General features: G+C 41.5%; 1 protein-coding gene across 6 annotated transcripts in view; it reads right to left on the bottom strand.

Annotated features, from left to right (window-relative positions):
* msi2b (musashi RNA-binding protein 2b) overlaps positions 1-24,202 on the bottom strand; it is a 965,373-nt gene that overhangs the window by 630,808 nt on the left and 310,363 nt on the right. The gene's annotated exons all lie outside the window — the stretch shown is intronic.

The raw sequence follows: 24,202 nt of genomic DNA on the forward strand, positions 1-24,202 counted from the left end.
TCATATCCAATTCATTTATATTGCTCTGCCCTTCTCATTGCTAGTCTCAGGCACTAACTAAAAGTGACTGCAATGAGATTGAAGCCTCTGGCTAAATCTCCACTGCAAAGAACATGCTCCATCATTGCTACTTTGATCACTTCTTACAATCAGCGGCACCAGACTATATCCTCAACTGATTGGTTGAGTTGCAGCAGAGAGGAAACAATCACAGAATGTCAGCAAATGATGGACGCAAAAATGTTGGAGCATTAGTGGTCAGTGCGCTCTACAATGTAAATGGCATGCAAATGTGCACCTGCACAAGCTGAGGAAGTTCAATGAAGGACTGCCGCCCTTTGATTTGGATCTTTTCTCTCATTTACAAAGCACTTTTTTTCCGCATTAATCATCCATGTGCTATTCCAGTCAATGAACATGTTGGGAATTTATATATGTGGAGGCTTTAAGGGATTGAAAATGCCTTTTGAAATAGCTAATATAGATCAACGAGTGTCTAAAAAGCAGATATTAAATTTTATTATCAAAAATACCCCATATAGACCCGTGCAATGGATGTCATTCTATATATGAGGACAGTAAAACCTTGATACCATTGTCATAACTAGCAAATGATTAATACTGTCCTTCAATATGCTCACATTTTCAAGCTTCTGGCTCAAAGGACACACAATGGTTTCAAGTTCAGCACACTGCTGCACCAATCAGCATGAAACAAAGAATCTTATATTCGCTGATTTCCATCAGACCCAGAAAGATTTCAGTGAAGTTAAGTTGTTCTCTTATTAGTTGTGCTGGAATAGTACCAGATTGTTTTTGTAAAATGGCACAGGGGATGTGCTTGTGTGAGTGATTTCTATTTTACAAAACCAAGCAAAATTCTCAGAACCAAACCCCATTGTTGACATGATTAAAACACGGTGTGCTTAGGGCCCCATCACACATAACACGATTGAAGCAGACTAGTGCACGAAGGAGGAATTACATGCCATTTGTGAAAAATCTGAGCCGCCTCAAACGCTTCATACAACTGTCGCTACAACCATTCGCACACACAAGCAGCTGAAAGACAGTGAATGCCCTGCACCTGCTCATTCAATCCCCCATCAGCAGGTGTTGGCTAAATTCTAGGTGCCATCAACATCTAACACTGCTCGTCAGGCACTTAGAAAAGGCGGGACTATTCACACTCCTGGTATGATGGTAGACAGCAGGCAACAACATTTGACCTGTCTATGAAAAGTGTCTAAGTGCCAAACGACCTAGCAACACATGTGGGTTAACTGTGCTGAACCCCCCCCCCCCACACACACACACACACGAGCGCACACAAATGGTGTGTGGAGTGCCCCCCCGCTCCCTCAACACACACACACGCACCATGAATCCAACATTGTCAGCTGTGGCTGAAGGTCTGGAGTCCGGTCGCTGTTCAGTGCAGTGCGCTGCTGAAATAGCTGACCAATGTGTCCTGCAGCTCAGCCAGAGAACACACAGTGCACAAGTGTGTGCGGGCGTTCATGCCCTCATGAGGACTGGCCAGCGTCTGAGCGCATGGCACAGTGTGAAGCCAGCCCGGCCGGCTGAATTTCACCTCCACCACATAAAGACAGAAAGAGTGGAAATTAAATAAAATAAATAAGGGTGAAGGCATGAATTCATTCATCTGTGATTGCTTTGCTCATACGCTTTACTATGCCGTCTGTTAGCTGACTGCCGAGTGACAGCTGGATGTGACCGTGCATGCAAGGTGTTATATTACAACACAGACATCAGACAGATGCAGATGCAGGACAAACACATAATAATACATACATAAAATAAAAATTACAGAGCAATGCAACAAGTGAGCCTTTTTGTTCTGTGAGCTGAGAGGTCCACTGACAGAGGTGTGCGTGTTCCCTTGTGATGTGCAGCTGTTCAGGTATCTGTACTCGGAAATCAAAGCTGGGGAACACCTGAACTGGCTTGTAAGATACAACCTCACATAGCTGTACTGTGAAGCGCAGACGACGGCATGCTGTCCTCATGCGGGAATAAATTAAAACACATTGCTTCAGCTGACCACTGCATCAGTGCACCGCAAAGCTGCTGAATATGGTGCCATGCAGGAAATCACACCATGGGACACCCCTGCGAGGCGCATGTCACTGCGGGATTTCCCACATTGTAATAATTAAAACACCTATCACATTTACAGAAGATCACTGCGTGATGGACAAGTCATACCGGCTGATGTGTTCACAATGCGAGACATGACACAGGAGCCGGCCAGCTCAAGCACAAGAGAGTGAAGGAAGGCTGTACTAGGTGAAGAACAGTGGCAGGAGCGATCTGTGATAGAAGGATATCTGCCAGAATGAAAGGCAAGGTTTACAAGGCGGTAGGGGTGGAGGCCGAGTGGTTAGCGCACTTGGTTTCAGCATGGAAGGTTCCCAGTTCAAATTCCACCCCTGCCACATTTCACCAGGAAAGGCATCCAATGTAAAACGTGCCAAATTAACATACAGATCCACCTCCGATCTGCTGTGACGACCTCGAGTGCAAACAACAGAGAAGCTGAAAGGACTTACTTAGTTAAGACAGTAGTGAGGCCAACTATGTTGTACGGCTTAGAGACGGTCTCACTGACAAGAACACAGGAGGAGGAGTTAGAGGTGGAAGATCTAAAGATCCTGTGATTTTCTTCAGGAGAGATGAAAATGGACAGACTTAGGAATGAGCATCTTAGAGGGACAGCAAAGACTGTATGCTTTGAAGATGACATGAGAGATGCAAGCTTGAGATGATTTGGGAATGATCAGACAAGGGATACGGGTATACATGGAGGAGGATGCTGAGGATGGAGCTGCAAGGCAACAAGACAAAAGAAAGTTTGGATGTTATGAGTGCAGTGAGGAAGGACATACAAGTGGTTGGTGTGACAGAGAAAGATGGAGTGAGATGGAGACAAATGATCTGCTGTGGTGACCCCAACACAGGCAACCAAAAGATGAAGAAAAAGATTAAAAAAATACACTTCAGCCTGCAGGCATATCCTTGAGGAAAACTATTAAATAAATCGGATTTCACAACAATATACTCCACTGATTTTCTTAATTGTCATCACTATTGCTTTTACATACCTGGAAGCCTCTAATTTTATTAAGTATAAGCACTTGGGCAGGTATGCGGAATGAATTCATATAGTCTTTGCAGACACTCCCACAGATACTTTTTCAGTCATTTACAAAATCTATGGGCACGTAAAATGTCAGCCGTGGTATTAGATTACCACAGCCCCAGAACAAATTTCATGCACCAACCAAGGAATCCTTTTCTGATGCCTTTACAATTTCAATTCTTCATCAGTGAAAGCATGAGAAAAGTATGCAATCTCTTTCTCAGCCAGAGATGACTCATAATAATAGGAACACCATATTGTCCGACTTTTCCCATACGTATGCGTTCCAACTGTGATCTCCTTACATCATCTCACTCCTGCATTTACAGCATGCTGGTACTGTCCAACAGGTTTCATCACTCTTACAGCTGTATCAAAATGACCTCACTGTCTTGTCTTTGGCATAAATGTCTTGTCTTGCTTGTTTTGTGTGTCTGCATTTATCTCTCCTCAGTCCAGTGGCAGTGACATGGTTAAAGTCCTCCTCCTCCGTCTATTCAACTCCACCTCCAGGATCTGGCTCTAGACCAGTGGAGCATGAGAACCAGAACAGGCTGGACATAATGGGATGATTGTGGCAGCTCAGTGACATGGAAGCAACTGGGTCTGATGAAACTAAAAGTCAGCTTCAGGTCTGCTCAGCAAAGCCCAGCAGATAACGAAGAGTGCAGACGCTGGGTCAGTGAGCAGGAGTTGTTGCAGCTTAGGCAAATAGGGGCACTATGAGATACACCCAAAGCTGCTTACAATAAACCAATGAGGAAGCATTAGCCACCTATACTAATTACGTCTTAAAATAAGGGAAGAGCTCTCGACATGTCTGGGCAGAGCCTGGCTGTTACGTCACATACAAATTTAAAAAGGTGTCATCACACTACCTCCTGTCTTTAATCAAATGCTCGCCTCAGTGGAATATTCTCAGCCTGTTGGTGTTTTATTAACAGGTGTTTAATTTGTATGAAGGGGACATTTGATGCCAGCAGCAAAGGGGACAAAACAAATAACCAACATGTTATATTCTAGAAGGCTCAGCACATTTTTCAATGTTATTAGCAAATACAAAAAAAAAAGACATTTGACCAAACCAGCTTACATACTATAAGTTTCCAAATTCCACCTTTGGGAAAGGCCCAAAATCCCCAAGTTGTTCCCAGTGTGAAGTTGAGCGTCTTGCATGGCAGCACCCTGACATTGGCATGTGAGTGTGTATGAATCAGTGTATGTGAAGCACCACTGAAAAGTGACTGAGCACAAAATGCTACATCAATGCAATCCATTCAACATTTGCCTGACAACAGCAAGAACTAGAAGCACTCAGAGCGCAAACCTCCGCCAAGGCCATATGGTCACTGACATCACATGGAATACCCTTTGGCAAAGAGACTTATTCCACGTCATTTCACGCATCTACCGTCATGTTTCAGATTTAGTGGTTAACCCTCTGGGGTCTGAGGGCATTTTTTGGACAGTTCACTCGCCTGGCATAAATGTTTTATTATTGCTGTTAACAGCTCTCCCTGTATCCCACAATCAAGTTTTATGTCTCTTTTTTTCAGGAAAACCTGTACTTTCAAAATATATATGCTACAGTTGTGTTTTATAAGTGTAATAAAGGTTTACAATCAATTGTATGAGAGGCTCTCCGTCTGCTCACTGTCACTTTCGCTGTGCGTAATGATGCAGGGCGCATTGGAGCAGCCAGGAGGCTATTCAAATGGGCCAACTAGTAACACATCACTCCTAAAAACAATCTTTGGTGTGTCACGTGAGGTGAATCTGCCCTACGATTGGATTTTGGAAAGCCATGTGACGGTGAACCAATCCGATTGGACACTCACATTGCTCACATCATCACACAGCTTCTATGAGGAGTACAAAGATGGTGGACGGTGACTCGAAAGTTCACGGAGTTAACTTATCAGCAAAAAAAGTATGTTTCTATCTCATATATTAACAAGTTATTTATAATTTAGTAAAGCTTGGTCTCAGCCGTCATATATGACGGCGTCGGCCCCAGAGGGTTAAACCCTTAGATCTTCAGCAAATGTATTTATAAAGAGAAACTGCATGAACTACACAAGTTTATTTTTTATTTTCTATTAACAAGTTTATTCAATGAGGAGAAACAAATGCTAAATTATTGTTGTGTCGTAGCTTAATTTTTGTTCAGCCTTTGTGACCCGTCTTCATGAATTTACATGCAAAAATGTTGAAACTGGCCCTATCCTGCAATGATAAAGAATCCTTTAAAAATCACTGGATCCAGATTGTGTTCCGGATCATTATCAAAATTTAATGACTTCTAAGTTAGGCCAAGATACACCCCTAGTAAAAATTTCATTGAAATCTGTTGAGGATTTTTTGAGTAATCCTGCTAACAAACCAACCAACGAACAAATGGACGCGACCAAAAACACAACATCCTTGGCGGAGGTAATAAATGCACAAAACAAATGGTGCTAAATAGCAGAAAAAGTGGTACTTTATCTCCAAATCTCAGGGGAACCACTGTGGAACCATATAGGACCCAAAGGTACCAAATAGCACAGAAAAGTTCAATATGGCACCAATGTGGTTTCCCTATGATTAGGAGCCAAAAATGACTTTTAGTGCTATTTAGCGCCATTAGTTTATGTGTGCATGTGTGTGTGTTTATAATGCAAGTGCATCTGGTTGTTGAGTAACGCTTTGCTCTTTATTTTAGTTGAGGAGTCATTGATTAAAACCACCAAATTAATTGACAACTACTTGCATAATCGATTTTGAGTCCATCAACCACCCACCCAACCCCCATTCTCTGATTATGATTTTAGCTTCTTGGGTGCAAAAAATTTCTGGTTTTGTGAGTACTTTTTTACTCCTACATACATACATACATACATACATACATACATACATACATACACCTTCAACTGCTTATCTGGGATCGGGTCACAGGGGCAACACCTCCAGCACGGAGAACATGAAACTCCACACAGAAAGGCCACAGGTGGGAATCAATCTCATGACCTTCTTGCTGTGATGCAGCAGTACAAACCCCTAAGCCACCGTGCTACTCTAGACTGATCTCACTTGTACCAATTTATTTAGATTCAACAGGTGACAACACAGAGTTTTTCTGAAGAGGGAAGGGATCTGTGCACAAAGTGTCAAAGCGCACAGCAGATCATTGCAAGCATCTACTGCAGCTCCATGAGCTGATGCAGTTGAGAGCCTCTGTCCTGCAAGACCTGCTACTCCTCATCCTCCATCTCTGCCCACACAGTCTCATCCTGTGGTTAGCACCATCAACATGGTACAAAACAGAATTACTGAAGGTTTTTGGTTGTCGTCGTTTTTTCTGACTGATGTATGTAAAAACACAGTGACCCCCCCCCCCCAAAAAAAATATATTATTAGAAAAGCTTTTCAGTGCTGTCAGCACTGTAAACTGATTTCTAGAGTGTTTCTGCTTGCGATGCAAACCACAGCTGAAGGTAAAGGCAGCGAGGTAAATGCATTAAAAGTGCCTATAAAAGACTGCGCGGATAGTGCACGATATTATCTGACAGACTAAACCAGACCTCCATATGAAAGAAAAGCAACAAAATGACCTCTAAAGCCTAAAAGTTGTCGTTTCTGAAAATGATTATTCCACACAATGGTACGCAGCAGCGCAAACTGCACACTGATTAATTTGACTTTATTGCAGGACTGAAATACAGCAGCAGCCTGCAGTAAAGAGTCGCTGGGAGTGCAGGCAATATTGATAAGAGTGACTTTTCTTGCTTGCAGGGCTTAGGTGCTACTAAGGTGTTACTATTTGGTAGGTAATGGGATCAATCTGAGATGCATTAGAATCAGTCAACACAACCAGACTTCAGCTCCATTCAAACGACTGTCACAGTCACTTTGAATGCACACCTTCAGCCGGTGCTGTAGGCAACAAAAGTGGCTCCAACTGTGGAGCAGCTACTATGAAGTTGTGCCAGGCTCGGGCATGTGCTCTTTCCTAATGGTGACGGCTGGGAGAGTGGCAGCGAGACTGATGTGCATGAGAGCTGTCAGCCTCTCCCCATAACAAATGCCACCTCTCCCCGCTGACAGAAAGAAGACAGAAGGGAGAGAGCGAAGTGGGAGAAAGGGGATGTGTGTAGGCTACAGACACAACCTGTGACCCAACTGTGGCCACACCAGCTGTTTCCCCTCGACTGCCTCCCAACTACAGCCATCTCTCTAGACGACATCCTGCTAATTGGCCTACGCTGAGCGCACACGCTCCCACACACACACACACACACACACGACTGTAGCACATACTAAATAATAATATCAGTGAAACGGCTCAGAGAGCATTCCGAGTGAGAAAGGACATTTACAACTGCCTTAAGCTGTTGTAGCGCAATGATTGATAAGTGCTTCCAAGCATACTTCCCAGAAATATAAATGACAAGCTGCCCTGCCACCACATTGGCTAATGTACCCGTTGACATGCGTGAAGACAAACAGAAAGACAGACAGACAGACACAGGGACTGACTGATGACTGAATGACAGACTGACACACATACTGCAGCCAAGACTATAGAGAGGGGAAATGGAATTAATTGCTTTTCCCTTCTCTGGATGAGTTCTCGGAGTGGTGTTATGTGGTGATAATGGCAGGCTGCACTGACAGGCAGGTTATTTAATAAATCCTGAGACGTGTGAAGCAGAGAGGAAGGGCAAGGACACACATATATACAAAACACAGAGACAATGACACCACTTGTTCTAAGGGCACTAATCCAACAGCACAACCTCAACAACCAGTGCAAAGACGTCTTGTGTGCCAGGACGCAAGAACCGTGTGGGTGTTTCCTGGCACACCTGCTGTTTTGGTTCATACATGTACAACAGAAATGCAAAGGGACAGGGCAGGGTTGGATATAAATCAGAGATTGTTCAATGTAGTCATCCTCTCAGTCAGTAAAGTGACTTGCATCATATGGATCACAACAGTGGAAAATATTTGATTGAGTGTGTGTGTACGTATATATATATATATATATATATATATATATATATATATATATATATATATATATATATACACACACACACACGAGGTCTGTCAATAAAGTATAGGTCCTTTTTATTTTTTTCAAAAACTATATGGATTTCATTCATATGTTTTTACGTCAGACATGCTTGAACCCTCGTGTGCATGCGAAGAGTTTTTCCACGCCTGTCGGTGACGTCATTCGCCTGTGAGCACTCCTTGTGGGAGGAGTCGTCCAACCCCTCGTCGGAATTCCTTTGTGTGAGAAGTTGCTGAGAGACTGGCGCTTTGTTTGATCAAAATTTTTTCTAAACCTGTGAGGCACATCGAAGTGGACACGGTTCGAAAAATTAAGCTGGTTTTCGGTGAAAATTTTAACGGCTGATGAGAGATTTTGAGGTGATACTGTCGCTTTAAGGACTTCCCACGGAGCGAGACGTCGCGCAGCGCTCCCAGGCACCGTCGTCAGCCTGTTTCAAGCTGAAAACCTCCACATTTCAGGCTCTATTGATCCAGGACGTCGTGAGAGAATAGAGAAGTTTCAGAAGAAGCCGGTTTAAGCATTTTATCCGGATAATCCACTGTTAAAGGAGATTTTTTTTTAATGAAAGACGTGCGGACGGATTGCAGCGTCGGCTCGCAGCCGCCGCGACGCTCCGCCACAGGAAAAACACCTCTGTTGGAAGCCTTAAGGACAAGTTGGAACATGCCCAACTGTTAAACAATTTCTCAGATACTCACTCCACTGAAAGCCATCAAAAGCCGCCTGTATTTTACAAATGGTTATCAACACGGAGGTGTTTTTCCTGTGCCGCCGCACCGCGCCGGCTGCGTCTCGACGCGCATACCCGTCCGCACGTCTTTCATTAAAAAAATCTCCTTTAACAGTGGAATATCCGGATAAAATGCTGAAACCGACTTCTTCTGAAACTCTCTCTCTCTCTCTCTCTCTCTCTCTCTCTCTCTCTCTCTCTCTCTATATATATATATATATATATATCTCAAATGGGGTTTTCAATGTTTAATTTAAATGGACACAAATCTGGATCAGATCTGGATCAAACTTGGTCAGTCGATAAAGGATAACAATTTCCAATTTTCCAAGATTTGACTTACTTTGACCTATGACCTTGAAAACTGAATCAGTTCTTGGGTATCAGCATATGAATCTTCAGTAAAAATCTCATCAAAATATATGAAATGTTGTGGGCTCCAGTCTGTTCACAAACAGGGGCGAAAACATAACCTACTCCAACTTCATTCGCAGAGGTAATAAAACACTTAAAATGAAGAAATTAAACTAACAAAGTGCTGAATCTAACTCCACAACATTCAACAAAATTTCCATAACACAGAGTAAAAAGAATTATAACCATAAAACAATTATGTACACGCAAAAAAGTATTAATATAAGATAAAAACCATAAAACGAATGATCGGCAACTGAAAAGCCAGGGGTTTCAAGACTGGTTGCTTGGTGGATTGCTGCAGAGATGGTTATCCTTCTGGAAGGTTCTCATCTCTCCACAGGGGAATGCTGGAGCTCTGACAGATTGACCTCCCTGACTAAGGCCCTTCTCCCTCGATCAGTCAGTTTACTCTAGGAAGAGTCCGGGTGGATCCGAACATCTTCCATTTACGGATGATGGAGGCCACTGTGCTCATTGGGACCTTCAAAGCAGCAGAAATGTTTCTGTAACCTTCCCCAGATGTGTGCTTCGAAACAATCCTGTCTTGGAGGTCCACAGAGAATTCCTTTGACTTCATGCTTGTTTTGTGCTCTGACATGCACTATCAACTGTGGGACTTTATATGTCGACAGGTGTGTGCATTTCCAAATCATGTCCAATCAACTGAAATTACCTCAGGTGGACTCCAATTAAGCTGTAGAAACACAAATTAATTGGAGCTTACTTTATGGTTATAAGACGAGAAGGTAGTGACCTAACACAATGACTGGACGTCTCTGATATTAAGTCCCTTCAGAGGATCCTTGGATATTACTTGTGTCTTCCATTAACGGTTTTCTCAGGTATGTTTTATTCTTATATCTGTTACATTTGAGCTCATTACATTATATTGCATTAAACAAATACACGTTTTTCTGTAAACCACATTCTTGTTAAATGACTTCATGAAATGCAAAGAATACTTTATAACAATATGACATAATACTTTGAAAAGTGTATTTTTAAAAACTTCTAATACAACCCCAATTCCAATGAAGGTGGGACGTTGTCTAAAGTGTAAATAAAAACAGAATACGATTTGCAAATCCTCTTCAACCTATATTCAGTTGAATACACCACAAAGACAAGATATTTAATGTTCAAACTGCTAAACTTTATTGTTTTTTGTGCAAATACTTGCTCATTTTGAAATGGACGCCTGCAACACGTTTGAAAAAAGCTTCAACAGTGGTATGTTTACCGCTGTGTTACATCACCTTTCGTTCTCAATAACACTCAATAAGCGTTTGGGAACTGAGGACACTAATTGTTGAAGCTTTGTAGGTGGAATTCTTTCCCATTCTTGCTTGATGTACAACTTCAGTTGTTCAACAGGCCGGGGTCTCCATTGTCGTATTTTGCGCTTCATAATGCACCACACAATTTCAATGTTCGACAGGACTGGACTGCAGGCAGGCCTGTCCATTACCCGCACTCTTTTACTATGAAGCCACTCTATTATAACGTGCATAATGTGGTTTGGCATTGTCTTGATGAAATAAGCAGCAACGTCCCAGAAAAAGATGTTGCTTGGATGGCAGCATTTGTTGCTCCAAATCCTGATTATACAACCCCTGGCAAAAATTATGGAATCACCGGCCTCGGAGGATGTTCATTCAGTTGTTTAATTTTGTAGAAAAAAAGCAGATCACAGACATGACACAAAACTAAAGTTTTTTCAAATGGCAACTTTCTGGCTTTAAGAAACACTATAGGAAATCAGGGGAAAAAATTGTGGCAGTCAGTAATGGTTACTTTTTTAGACCAAGCAGAAGGAAACAAATATGGACTCACTCAATTCTGAGGAAAAAATTATGGAATCATGAAAAACAAAAGAACGCTCCAACACATCACTAGTATTTTGTTGCACCACCTCTGGCTTTTATAACAGCTTGCAGTCTCTGAGGCATGGACTTAATGAGTGACAAACAGTACTCTTCATCAATCTGGCTCCAACTTTTTCTGATTGCTGTTGCCAGATCAGCTTTGCAGGTTGGAGCCTTGTCATGGACCATTTTCTTCAACTTCCACCAAAGATTTTCAATTGGATTAAGATCTGGACTGTTTACAGGCCATGACATTGACCCTATGTGTCTTTTTGCAAGGAATGTTTTCACAGTTTTTGCTCTATGGCAAGATGCATTATCATCTTGAAAAAATATTTTTCATCATCACCAAACATCCTTTCAATTGAAGGGATAAGAAAAGTGTCCAAAATATCAATGTAAACTTGTGCATTTATTGATGATGTAATGACAGCCATCTCCCCAGTGCCTTTACCTGACATGCAGCCCCATATCATCAATGACTGTGGAAATTTACATGTTCTCTTCAGGCAGTCATCTTTATAAATCTCAATGGAAAGGCACCAAACAAAAGTTCCAGCATCATCACCTTGCCCAATGCAGATTCGAGATTCATCACTGAATATGACTTTCATCCAGTCATCCACAGTCCACGATTGCTTTTCCTTAGCCCACTGTAACCTTGTTTTTTCTGTTTAGGTGTTAATGATGGCTTTCGTTTAGCTTTTCTGTATGTAAATCCCATTTCCTTTAGGCGGTTTCTTACAGTTCGGTCACAGACGCTGACTCCAGTTTCCTCCCATTCGTTCCTCATTTGTTTTGTTGTGTTTTGTTGTGTGTTTTCGATTTTTGAGACATATTGCTTTAAGTTTTCTGTCTTGACGCTTTGATGTCTTCCTTGGTCTACCAGTATGTTTGCCTTTAACAACCTTCCGATGTTGTTTGTATTTGGTCCAGAGTTTAGACACAGCTGTCTGTTAACAACCAACATCTTTTGCAACATTGTGTGATGATTTACCCTCTTGTAAGAGTTTGATAATCCTCTCCTTTGTTTCAATTGACATCTCCCGTGTTGGAGCCATGATTCATGTCAGTCCACTTGGTGCAACAGCTCTCCAAGGTGTGATCACTCCTTCTTAGATGCAGACTAACGAGCAGATCTGATTTGATGCCGGTGTTAGTTTTGAGGATGAAAATTTACAGGGTGATTCCATAATTTATTCCTCAGAATTGAGTGAGTCCATATTTTTTCCCTCTGCTTGGTCTAAAAAAGTAACCATTACTGACTGCCACAATTTTTTTTCCCTGATTTCTTATAGTGTTTCTTAAAGCCAGAAAGTTGCCATTTGAAATGACTTTAGTTTTGTGTCATGTCTGTGATCTGCTTTTTTTCTACAAAATTAAACAACTGAATGAACATCCTCCGAGGCCGGTGATTCCATAATTATTGCCAGGGGTTGTACCTTTCAGCACTGATGGTGCCATCACAGATGTGTAAGTTGCCCATGCCATGGGCACTAACACACCCCCATACCATCACAGATGCTGGCTTTTGAACTTTGTGCTGGTAACAATCTGGATGCCTTTTTTTTTTCCTCTTTTGTCCAGAGGACACGACGTCCATGATTTCCAAAAACAATTTGAAATGTGGACTCAGACCATAGCAAACTTTTCCAGTTTGTGTCTCGGGCCCAGAGAAGGCGGCGGCGTTTGTGGATGTTGTTGATGTATGGCTTTCGCTTTGCATAGTAGAGTTTTAACTTGCACTTGTAGCTGTAGCAACGAACTGTGTTAACTGACAATGGATTTCTGAAGTGTTCCTAAGCCCACGCGGTAAGATCCTTTACACAATGATGTTGGTTTTTAACGCAGTGCCGCCTGAGGAATCGAAGGACACGAGCATTCAATGTTGGGATTCGGCCTCGCCGCTTACGTGTAGAAAGTTCTCCAGGTTCTCTGAATCTTCTGATTATATTATGGACTGTAGATGATGGAATCCCTAAATTCCTTGCAATTAAACATTGAGAAACATTGTTCTTAGACTGTTATTATTTTTTCCACGCAGTTGTTCACAAAGTGGTGATCCTCATCTTTGCTTGTGAACGGCTGAGCCTTGGGGGATGCTCCTTTTATACCCAATCATAACAATCACTTGTTTCCAATTAGCTGTTCTTTGAGCATTCACCAACTTTCACAGTCTTTTGTTGCCCCGTCCCAATTTGTTTGAAATGTGTTGCAGGCATCCATTTCAAAATGAGCAAATATTTGCACAAAAACAACAAATTTATCAGTTTGAACATTAAATATCTTGTCTTTGTGGTGTATTCAATTGAATATAGGTTGAAGCTGATTTACAAATCATTGTATTCTGTTTTTATTTACATTTTACACAACGTCTCAACTTCATTGAAATTGGGGTTGCATTTGAGGTAATGAATGACTGTGTATTTTTTAATGCATTATGTATTTTCTGCATATTTGCAGTAATTATTTAAGCTTTCAGGTTGTTGATACATGCAGCATTTTATTCAGTGATGTTTGCAAACAAAAGACGTGTGTCGGTGCCATTTTTGTCAGTTTGGAAATATCCTTTGTTTCTTCTAAATGTCCAAGACTAAATTTCCATGAAAATACTAACCACTTTATTATTGCTGCCTCATTTGAATCAAATAACCTATTTGCACATCTGCTTCACAATATGTAAAAAAATAAATAAATAAATAAAAATAAAAGGAGAAAGGTTTTGTTTGTTTGGTCATCAGTATGTGAACTAATAGTCATGTTGCTTGCACTGGACATTAAGCCTCCATAAAGATATGACCTTAAGTCCTGTCTACCATAGAGCATGGTGTCTGCACTTATTTTCTTTTACCTCATAGATGTTCATACACACACACACACTCCTAATCATGCTCCCACATAAGTACACGTAATCGCCGACACACGCATGGCGACAGCAGCACTGCAGACACATCCAAGCATGCACAAAGACGAGAAAAGCACACACAGAAACATGCAAGAGATCTTGCTCAATCAGTCTGATTTGTTTGTTTCCTCCTAAGTATTTGAGGATTCCTCAATGAGGGAAAAAAAACTTTGTATAATCAAGTCAATTATGTCATTCAATCAAGTCGAAAATCATTTGAAGCCCTTTCGCAGATCCGCTGATTACGAAGTCTTGCTGAACGTTTGCTTTGCTGCATCCTATTGTGCAAATAAGGCAGCAGACCAGACCATCTCAACGTCCTAAATTCCACTTACACCAGAAAAAGAACAAAACAAATTTATTCACCTTGCTCACTTTCAGTCAAGAATAGAATGTTGGATTCTTTCTCTTTTTTTTTTTTTTTTTTTTACTCGATAACTGGTTGCCTTGTTAAAAACCCAGTTTGTATGAATGCATAACAGCTGTTTTGTCTCCTTCAGGACATGGTACATTATGTGCCCATGAAAAATCCATCCCCAGTTAAACTGTTCAAACTCAAGGTCAAGTGCTGACATTACTGAGACTGTATCAGCTGAAGGTGACCTTGACTGAAGTGGACTATGACATAAGGGAAATGAATCTCAGCTCAGTGTGGGGAAATTATCTGTGAAATGCTGCCACTGTATCAAAGTCTGTTTGTGCGTATGTCATTGTGCATGTGAGACAGTACAGTGTACTTGTCCTTGAATGAGAGGGTGTGCATATACAGTATGCACCGCTCAGCCAGCGGTATTGGTCATGAGAACAGCATGAGACAACTGCAGCAGCAGAAAAGAAACACACCACAGCAAAACGCACCGTTGCCCAACAGACTGACGGCTTTTCTTTCACAGTGATAGTGCTGTCACCATACCAGTTCCAAAATTCAAATTACATTCGAGAATAGCTTGACACAACAAAAAAGAGGGGGAAAAAAAAACCACCACCAGAATTCCACCCCTGTCTCAGAAACACAAAAATGCACTGTTGATGCTGATCGTGTATTAGTGTGTGAACTCGACTGCGACAGTATTGATTCACACCGGACAAATTTGTGTGATAATGACATTTTTTATATATAGTTCAGAAGATGGAACTCTTTTCAATGAGAACACTGAAGAGTAACTGTGAAGATTTGCCCTGTTACCTAATCAAATCAAATGTGATCATGGAGGGGGAGTGTCCCTGAATGCACACATCCAAAATCAGTTTCATCTCACTGGCAAATTCATACCCATATTCAAAAGTTTTTATTGTATCAGCTCAACATGAAGCCTGATGCAAGATGTCAACTGTTGGTGAAATTTAGTAAAAAAATAATTTTTTGTGGATTCTGTCGTTTACTTGGGGCGGATCCAGTATGGATCCATATGTTGATTTGGCACAAATTTTAGGGCCCTGTCATACATAGTGCGAATTTGGTCGAATTATGGTTAAACAGCACAAAACAGTTCGAATTAGCGAACCACGAAAATACTGCACTGACTGGCAGGCGTGTATGATCCTGCTGCGAAGGTTTCGTGCACACTCGTGCACGAACACAGTGTGGGCAACTGGAGCATGTGGAACCACATCACGCCGCTGCTGTGGAATAAATAAAAAAATAAAAACCAGCTGGTACATGTGTAACCACATCGCACTGCTGCTGTGGAATAAATAAAAAACAAACAGCTGGTAAGTGTGGAACCACATCATGCCACTGCTGTGGAAAACAAAAAAAATACATGCCACCCACGGAATTCGAACATGCACTTTACTGATTGCCAGCCCGAAACCTTACCACTGAGCTATCATCACTGGCTTGTAAACGGTGCGGGAAAATGCCTGAAATCAACAAAGAGATGGACGTATTTACAACCCCAATTCCAATGAAGTTGGGACATTGTTTTTGTGCACATATTTGCTCAATGTGAAATGGATGCCTGCAACACATTTCAAAAAAGTTGGGGCGGGGCAACAAAAGACTGGGAAAGTTGATGAATGCTCAAAGAACACCTGTGTGGACACAGGTGAGTGTCCTGACTGGGTATAAAAGGAGCATTCCCAAAAGGCTCAGCCATTCACAAGCAAAGATGGGGCAAGCATCATCACTTTGTAAACAACTGTGTGAAAAAAAATAGTCCAACAATTTAAGAACAATGTTTCTCATTGTTCAATTGCAAGGAATTTTGGGATTCCATCATCTACAGTCCATAATATAATCAGAAGATTCAGAGAATCTGGAGAACTTTCTACACATAAGCGACAATGTCAAAAACCAACATTGAATGCCCGTGACCTTCAATCCCTCAGGCGGCACTGCATTAAAAACAGACATCATTGTGTAAAGGATCTTAGCGCATGGGCTCAGGAACACTTCAGAAAACCATTGTCAGTTAACACAGTTCGTCGCTACATCTACAAGTGCAAGTTAAAACTCTACCATGCAAAGTGAAAGCCATACATCAACAAAATCCAGAAACGCCACTTATCTGGGCCCGAGCTCATTTGAAATGGACAGACACAAAGTGGAAAAGTGTGCTGTGGTCTGATGAGTCCACATTTCAAATTGTTTTTGGAAATCATGGACATCGTGTCCTCCGGCCAAACAGAAGAAAAAGACCATCCAGATTGTTACCAGCGCAAAGTTCAAAAGCCAGCATCTGTGATGGTTTAGGGGTGTGTTAGTGGCCATGGCATGGACAAGTTACACATCTGTGATGGCACCATCAATGCTGAAAGGTACAATCAGGATTTGGAGCAACAAATGCTGCCATCCAAGCAACATCTTTTTCAGGGACGTTGCTGCTTATTTCAGCAAGACAATGCCAAGCAACATTATGCACGTGTTACAACAGCGTGGCTTCATAGTAAAAGAGTGCAGGTACTAGACTGGCCTGCCTGCAGTCCAGACCTTTTAGCCATTGAAAATGTGTGGTGTATTATGAAGTAGAAAATACGACAATGGAGACCCCGGACTGTTGAACAACTGAAGTCGTGCATCAAGCAAGAATGGGAAAGAATTCCACCTACAAAGCTTCAACAGTTAGTTTCCTCAGTTCCCAAAGACTTATTAAGTTTTGTTAGAAGGAAAGGTGATGTAACATAGAGGTAAACATACCACTGTCCCAGCTTTTTTGAAAGATGTTGCAGGCATCCATTTCAAAATGAGCAAATATTTGCACAAAAACAATAAAGTTTATCAGTCTGAACATTAAATATCTTGTCTTTGTGGTGTATTCAACTGAATATAGGTTGAAGAGAATTTGCAAATCATTGTAGTATGTTTTTATTTACATTTTTATTTACGAGGTCTATTAGAAAAGTATCCGACCTTATTATTTTTTTCAAAAACCATATGGATTTGAATCACGTGTGATTACATCAGACATGCTTGAACCCTCGTGGGCATGCAAGAGTTTTTTCACGCCTGTCGGTTACGTCATTCGCCTGTGGGCAGTCTTTGAGTGAGGAGTCGTCCACCCGCTCGTCGATTTTTTTCATTGTTTAGGAATGGCTCAGAGACTGTTGCTTTGTTTGATAAAAAAATTTTCAAAACTGTAAGGCACAACTGAGTGGACACCATTCAATAAATTCAGCTGGTTTTCGGTAAAAATTTTAACGGCTGATGAGAGATTTTGGTCTGGTAGTGTCGCTTTAAGGACGGTCCACGGCGCCTGACGGCGATCTGCGCTTCGAGGCGGCAGCGTCTCGCCGTTTCAAGTTGAAAACTTCCACATTTCAGGCTCTGTTGACGCAGTAAGTCGTCAGAGAACAGAGAACTTTCAGAAGAAGTCGGCATGAGGAGTTTATTCGGACATTCCATTGTTAACGGTCATTTTGTAATGAAAGAATGTGCGGGCAGAGTCGCATGTCGGGCTGGACCCGACCGCGGGGGGTCGCGGCAGGAAAAACACCTCCGTTGGAAATCTTAGCGGGCAAGTTGGAACATGCCCAAGCTGTTAAACAATTTCTCAGTTACTCACTTGTTGAAAGCCATTAAAAGCCGCCTGAATTCTACAAATGGTTTTCAACACGGAGGTGTTTTTCCTGTCGCGGCGCACACAGATTTGCCGAGTCGTCACGGAAACGAGTCGGCGAATTTGCGCGTACGTCTTTCATTAAAAAAATGTCCTTAAACAGTGGAATGTCCGCATAAATTCCTCATGCCGGCCTCTTCTGAATCTTCTCTGTTCTCTCACGATGTCCTGGGTGAATTAAGCCTTAAATTAGGATGTTTTCAGCTCGAAACAGGCCGACGACAGCGCCTGGAAGCGCGGCAGGATGTCCCGCTCCGTGGGAAGTCCTTACACCGACAGAAACATCCCATAATCTCTCATCAGCCGTTAAACTTTTCACAGAAAATCATCTTAATTTCTCAAATAGTGTCCACTCGGATATTCCTCACAGGTCCAGAAAAAATTTTGATAAAGCAACGCGCGCCGTCTCGAGCAGCGTGTGAAACAAAGGAATTCAGCCGAGAGGGCGGGACCACATCTCACTCAAGGCCTGCCCACAGGGAAATGACGTCACCGACACGCGTGAAAAAACTCACGCATGCGCACGAGGGTTCAAGCATGATTGGTGTAATCGCATGTCATTCAAATCCATATAGTTAAAAAAAATAAATAAAAGGGTCGGTTTATTATCTAAGAGACCTCATACATTTTACACAATATACCAACTTCTTTGGAATTGAGGTTATAAAAAAAAATGAAACCACACCATTAAAAAAACCCTCTTATTAAGTATAAAGCGTCTGTTCCTCTGTTGAAGACCCATAGCCACAGACGGAAAGTCATGAAATGACATTAATGAAGCAGTGCGCTGTTATCATGTCCACATCTGGAGCCGACACTCTGCTACCTCACGTGTGTTGCTGTTTTGCAAAGCCACACTCGTGGGGAACTTAGACAAATTTCACATCCAGCTCGAAAGTGATCGTCTGCTGACTGTTATCGTGATGATAGCGTGAATGGCCACACATTTTTGAATTGCCAAACAAGCAGTGTTAGATGTTCGTGTGTGTCAGCTGGAATTTAGCCGACACCTGCCGCGAGAGGGTTCGATGGGCTCTCACAGCGCACACTCTGTCTTTCAGCCACTGGTGTGCACAAATAGTTGTAGCAACAGGTGTATGAGGCATTCGAGGCAGCTACGAATTTACAGGTTTTCATACGATTCCTGCTTCATGCGCACTTCAACCAAATTCGCACTATGTGTGAAGGGGCCCTTACACTGGGGTGCCTTCCTGACGAATCCAGATATACATGTCAAATGTACATGGTGGGCTTTGATCCCAGAATCTTTTTGCAGGGGGCAGGAGTGCTAAAGGCTGCAGCACCGTGCGATGCCACTCAGAAACATAGCACTGTGCAAAAATTACATGGTCGGATATTTTAAAAGATAAGGGTGCAAAAACAGTGAAACATTTGCAAAAATCAATCAAATTTGATGAACGATGGCATTAAAGATGAAACACAACAAGCAGAAAAGTAAATAAAAATAAACCAACTCACCAAAATCTGCAACTTAATACCTCCATTTACAGGACAGAATTTATGAATACCTTAATTTATGCAGTCCATAGCAATCTACACAAACCATGAATATCTGTGAACCATTAATAATTTTGCTGCAAACCGTGAATAAATTGTCCCACACAACATGAACGCAGGTCTTGCAAAATGTAATCGTCAAATGTGAATATCATTCATGATATATATTTTCTTTCAGTTTAACTAGTTTACAGATTTTAGTTTATGGATCAATTACTTCAGGAAATCTTGATCGTTTAACCTATCGTCGCAAAACAAAACAAAAAAAAGGGGGGGGCAGGGTCACTATACCCGGTGAGGCCAGTCGCGAGCGTGTTGCGTGTTCTCACTTGTGTTAAGCGCCTGGTCCTGCTGGGCGTGACCTGCTACAGGGACAGTGGCAGGTAGGTTGATTGAGTGGGGCAGTACACATGTGAAACGGTAATGGAGGTGTCCTAAGGCAAACTCGGGGAGGACAGAAACCTCACGTGGAGTAAAAGGGCTAAAGCTTGCTTGATCTTGATTTTCAGTATGAATGCAATCCGTGAAATAGGTATCTCACGACCCTTCTGAGTTTTTGGTTTAAGCAGGAGGTGTAAGAAAAGTTACCACAGCGATAACTAGCTTGTGGCGGCCAAATGTTTACAGCAACGTCACTTTTTGATCTTTCGATATTGACTCTTCCTGTCATCATGAAGGAGAATTTACCAAGTGTTGGATTGTTCACACACAAATACGGAACGTGAAAGAGTCTAACACTTGCACAAGTTGAGGGATGACACAAAGCCCATGGTGCAATGAAAGTGAGAAGCGTGCAGTCATCATCCTACAGATGGTAACTTCACACCATTGGTTCCTCAGACAAGCACACAGACCAAATCATGACGGAATTCATGTTTTGTGAGATGTGCGTTCGCGTTTCGGAGATATTTTTCAGTATTCACAGTTTGGAATTCACGGTTTGTGGATAATTCAAGATTTGCAGCTGATTCACGTAATGGGGGGTAAATACAGTACAAAAAAGAATACTGACCTTCCAAAATTAATACACTGACCTAGTTAGATATCCACTTTGGAGGATAAATAAAAGCCTTCAGTCATGTTTTTTGTTATCTCTTCATTTGGCATGTGTCTCCTTGAAAGGTCAGCACATTAGACAATGAATTGTTGGCAAAACAATGTCTGCTGGTGAAAAGCATCTGCATGAAGCTAATTTGAAAAGTATTGCTTGAATGGATTTTGTAAATTCAGCCAGGCAAATTTAATTACCAGAAAAATCCCATGTAAAAAATGTTTAAAATAAATCAAAACATTCACAAAATTAAATTAAAGATTATACTGCACCACTCCCAGGCGCATAAATTACATTAACAAAATTTTGGGGGAAAATCACTTTTAATAGGTTGGACAAACAGATAAACCGATAGAGGAATGGACTGAATTCCTTGGTATTACTACAGCCCTGCACCGAAAAGGTGTCATAACCAGTGGTGGGCACAGTTCAGCTAACGCTATTTATCGAAACTAATGTTTTCATTATCGGATTAGCTTTTCAGATAACTTTGAAAACCATCATTGGACCAATTACCTTCTGATAAATTTTGGTCCGATAATTTTTAGATCGCTAACATGTTTTGGCAGGTGAAGTGAATAAATCTGAAACAGTTAAAAACCTTTGTTAAGTCTGATTTCAGGAGAAACTGCTCTATACTCTGCAGTCAGAGAAGACCTGGTCACAAGGTAATTGCTCTTGAAACCATACTAACTCATTGGCAATATCACCCGTCATCCAGAGGCATACAGTTTTAACTTATGGTTAAAATCTTAACAAAACTAATTTCGGACGTTATTTCAATTAAAGTCACTTCTGAAGTTTTATAAAGTGAAAACATCAGGTATATGTTTTAGTTTTAAAGTATTGCACTAATTTTGAAGGTTTTAGTGTGGACATGCCGTGTCCTGGTGCATTATGGGTAATCTCAGTACAGTCACGACAGGAGAAATGCATGTGAGACACTCTGGTCAGGCTCCACACGGACAACAGCATTAAACTCTTTGTATATTGTGCCTAAAGCTCTCGTGAATATATTCTCTGGGTTGATAGATGTAGTTATTATGTTTGTTTTATATAAAAATGCCAGAAGCAGCTCAGGTTACTTCTCCATTATTTTCAATTGTAATCACTGTGAGTTGCAATCGATTCCTGTTTCCTATAACGTCCTGCTTATTGTCCTACAACACTGTTTGTTGTCTTTGTTCCAGAGTAATATATGTATAAGATGTCTGAAATTCGGTTTGCATTAAATTACACGCATGTTAAATGTAGCACACGGATAATTTGGAATATTTGTTTTGGCAAGTTCTCATGGTCTCTACTGCCATCTACTGGCCAGTAGTGTTCATGGCAGTATTCACCCTAAGTATTGAGATATCCCATAATCCTTTGCACGCCTGAGAGTTACTGCAGCCTCTTGCAGCAGCTAAAGAAATAAAAATGTACATTTTGGTTGTATAATGTTCATTTAAAACTGTTGTTGTGGATTCTATTGGTTACGCAGCAACTCTCTGGCGTTCCAAAAAAACAAAACAAAAACTGGTACGCAAAGGATTATGGGTAAGGGTCTGAGCATCTGGGTGTGGGTAGATGGCAGTGTTCTATGCATTTTGACCGCAGTTATATCAGACGCTAATCACAACTTGACTTTTGGCTTTTGCAAATGGCTTTTTTTTTTACATTTGAATAAAATGGCATATTTTACAAAAGCACATTTATATGTAAATGCCAACACATGTCACGTCACATTAACGTGTTGGTTTTTACAAAGAATGAATGAGTCAACCAATCAGCGTTAGCGGAGGCTCATTTACCCATAATCCCTTTGGCATCTGTCTGTGTTTGTTACAAAAATTCAGAATTAGTGCATTATTTAAAATGAAAAGATATGTGTTATATTTTAACTTTGTACAAATAACAGAAGTGACATTAATGGAGTTATTCTATATGAATCAAAACTGCTTTATTTTCCAAGACCTCTGCCTCACGACGACACTGCTATATTCTGTTAAGGAATAATGACGTATTTTTGTGTGTGTATAAAGCTGAGCTTCGCTGCTCCTCTAAGCTGCTTCAGTGCTGCAAGCTATGTAGTAAACAGGAGCTTCCAGCAGTGGGCAGGGTGCACAAAGAGAGAAGTGCTGACTCATTGTTTGGGTCTGTGGTGGCTTTTGATGCTACCTGAAGCGATTGTGTTGTTAAAACTCAAAATCAGCTTGTTTGTAGTTGCAAGTGTACCGGAGACAATATTGAAAGTTATCAGTTAGCTGTAGCTTCCGATACATTTTTGGGTGGTTTATCGGTTTAGCTTTATAAAAGATAACTTCTCAGCTAGCTGATTAGCTGTTATTGAAGCTAACTTTTTGGTTTGCTATGCCCACCACTGGTCATAATGACAATATGCCTTTGGAAATTAAATATAAATTTTGCACTTTTGTTGACACACTAAAGAAAATCAATCACCACCAAACAAGCATCAGCCATTTTCTGGCAGATTTCACTTTTAACAAGAGATTTTGTCATGGAAAGCCGCGCGGAGGCTTCGCGCGTCACGACCGATTCTCTGATGAAGCGAGACAAAGGAACACCTTTGTTTCGGAGTGTTAGAGGACATGTTGGGACATGTCCAGCTCTCCACAATTTCTCTTATACTCACTCGACTGGTAAGCACTGAAAGCCGAGATAGGCATGTCCAAACTTGTCCTCTAACACTCCGAAACAGAGGTGTTCCTTTGTCTCGCTTCATCAGAGAATCGGTCGTGATGCGCGAAGCCTCCGCGCGGCTTTCCATGACAACATCTCTTGTTAAAAGTGAAATCTGCCGGAAAATGGCTGATGTCCAGCTCTTGTGATAACCAGAGAAAGAGCACACGACGGTCTCGTATCCACAGAGTCATCTGTTTAGAAATGGTCCAGTGGCTTGTGCCGCGTCGTCGCAGCTCGGAGCGCGGCGCACCGACCGTCCTTAAAGCTGTAGTAAAAGTCCTTATTCTCTGTGAAGCCCGTAAAATTTTCACCGAAAGCCAGATAAATTTTTCGAATGGTTTCCAGGTGCCAGTCTCTAACAGCTTCTGAAAAAATTCTGATGGAAAAAAAGTCCTTTTCATTCCGCCATTACCAGACAATGAAAATCCGACGAGGGGGCAGGACCACTCCTTCCTAAGGCGTGCTCACAGGCGAATGACGTCACCGACAGGCGTGGAAAAACTCACGCATGCGCACGAGGGTTCAAGCATGTCTGACATAAAAACATATGAATGAAATCCATATAGTTTTTGAACAAAATAAAAAGGTACGATACTTTATTGACAGACCTCGTATCCAGATGAATTAAATAACGTGTTTTTTTTTTTTGTTTTGTTTTTTACATTTGCAGAAGCATGCACTCTGTTGAGTTCCCATATATTTGGGTATGTGAGACATGCGTGTAAGGTGATTGTCCATCTTTGTT

The sequence above is a fragment of the Thalassophryne amazonica genome, chromosome 9, assembly GCF_902500255.1.
Source record: "Thalassophryne amazonica chromosome 9, fThaAma1.1, whole genome shotgun sequence".
NCBI lineage: Eukaryota > Metazoa > Chordata > Actinopteri > Batrachoidiformes > Batrachoididae > Thalassophryne > Thalassophryne amazonica.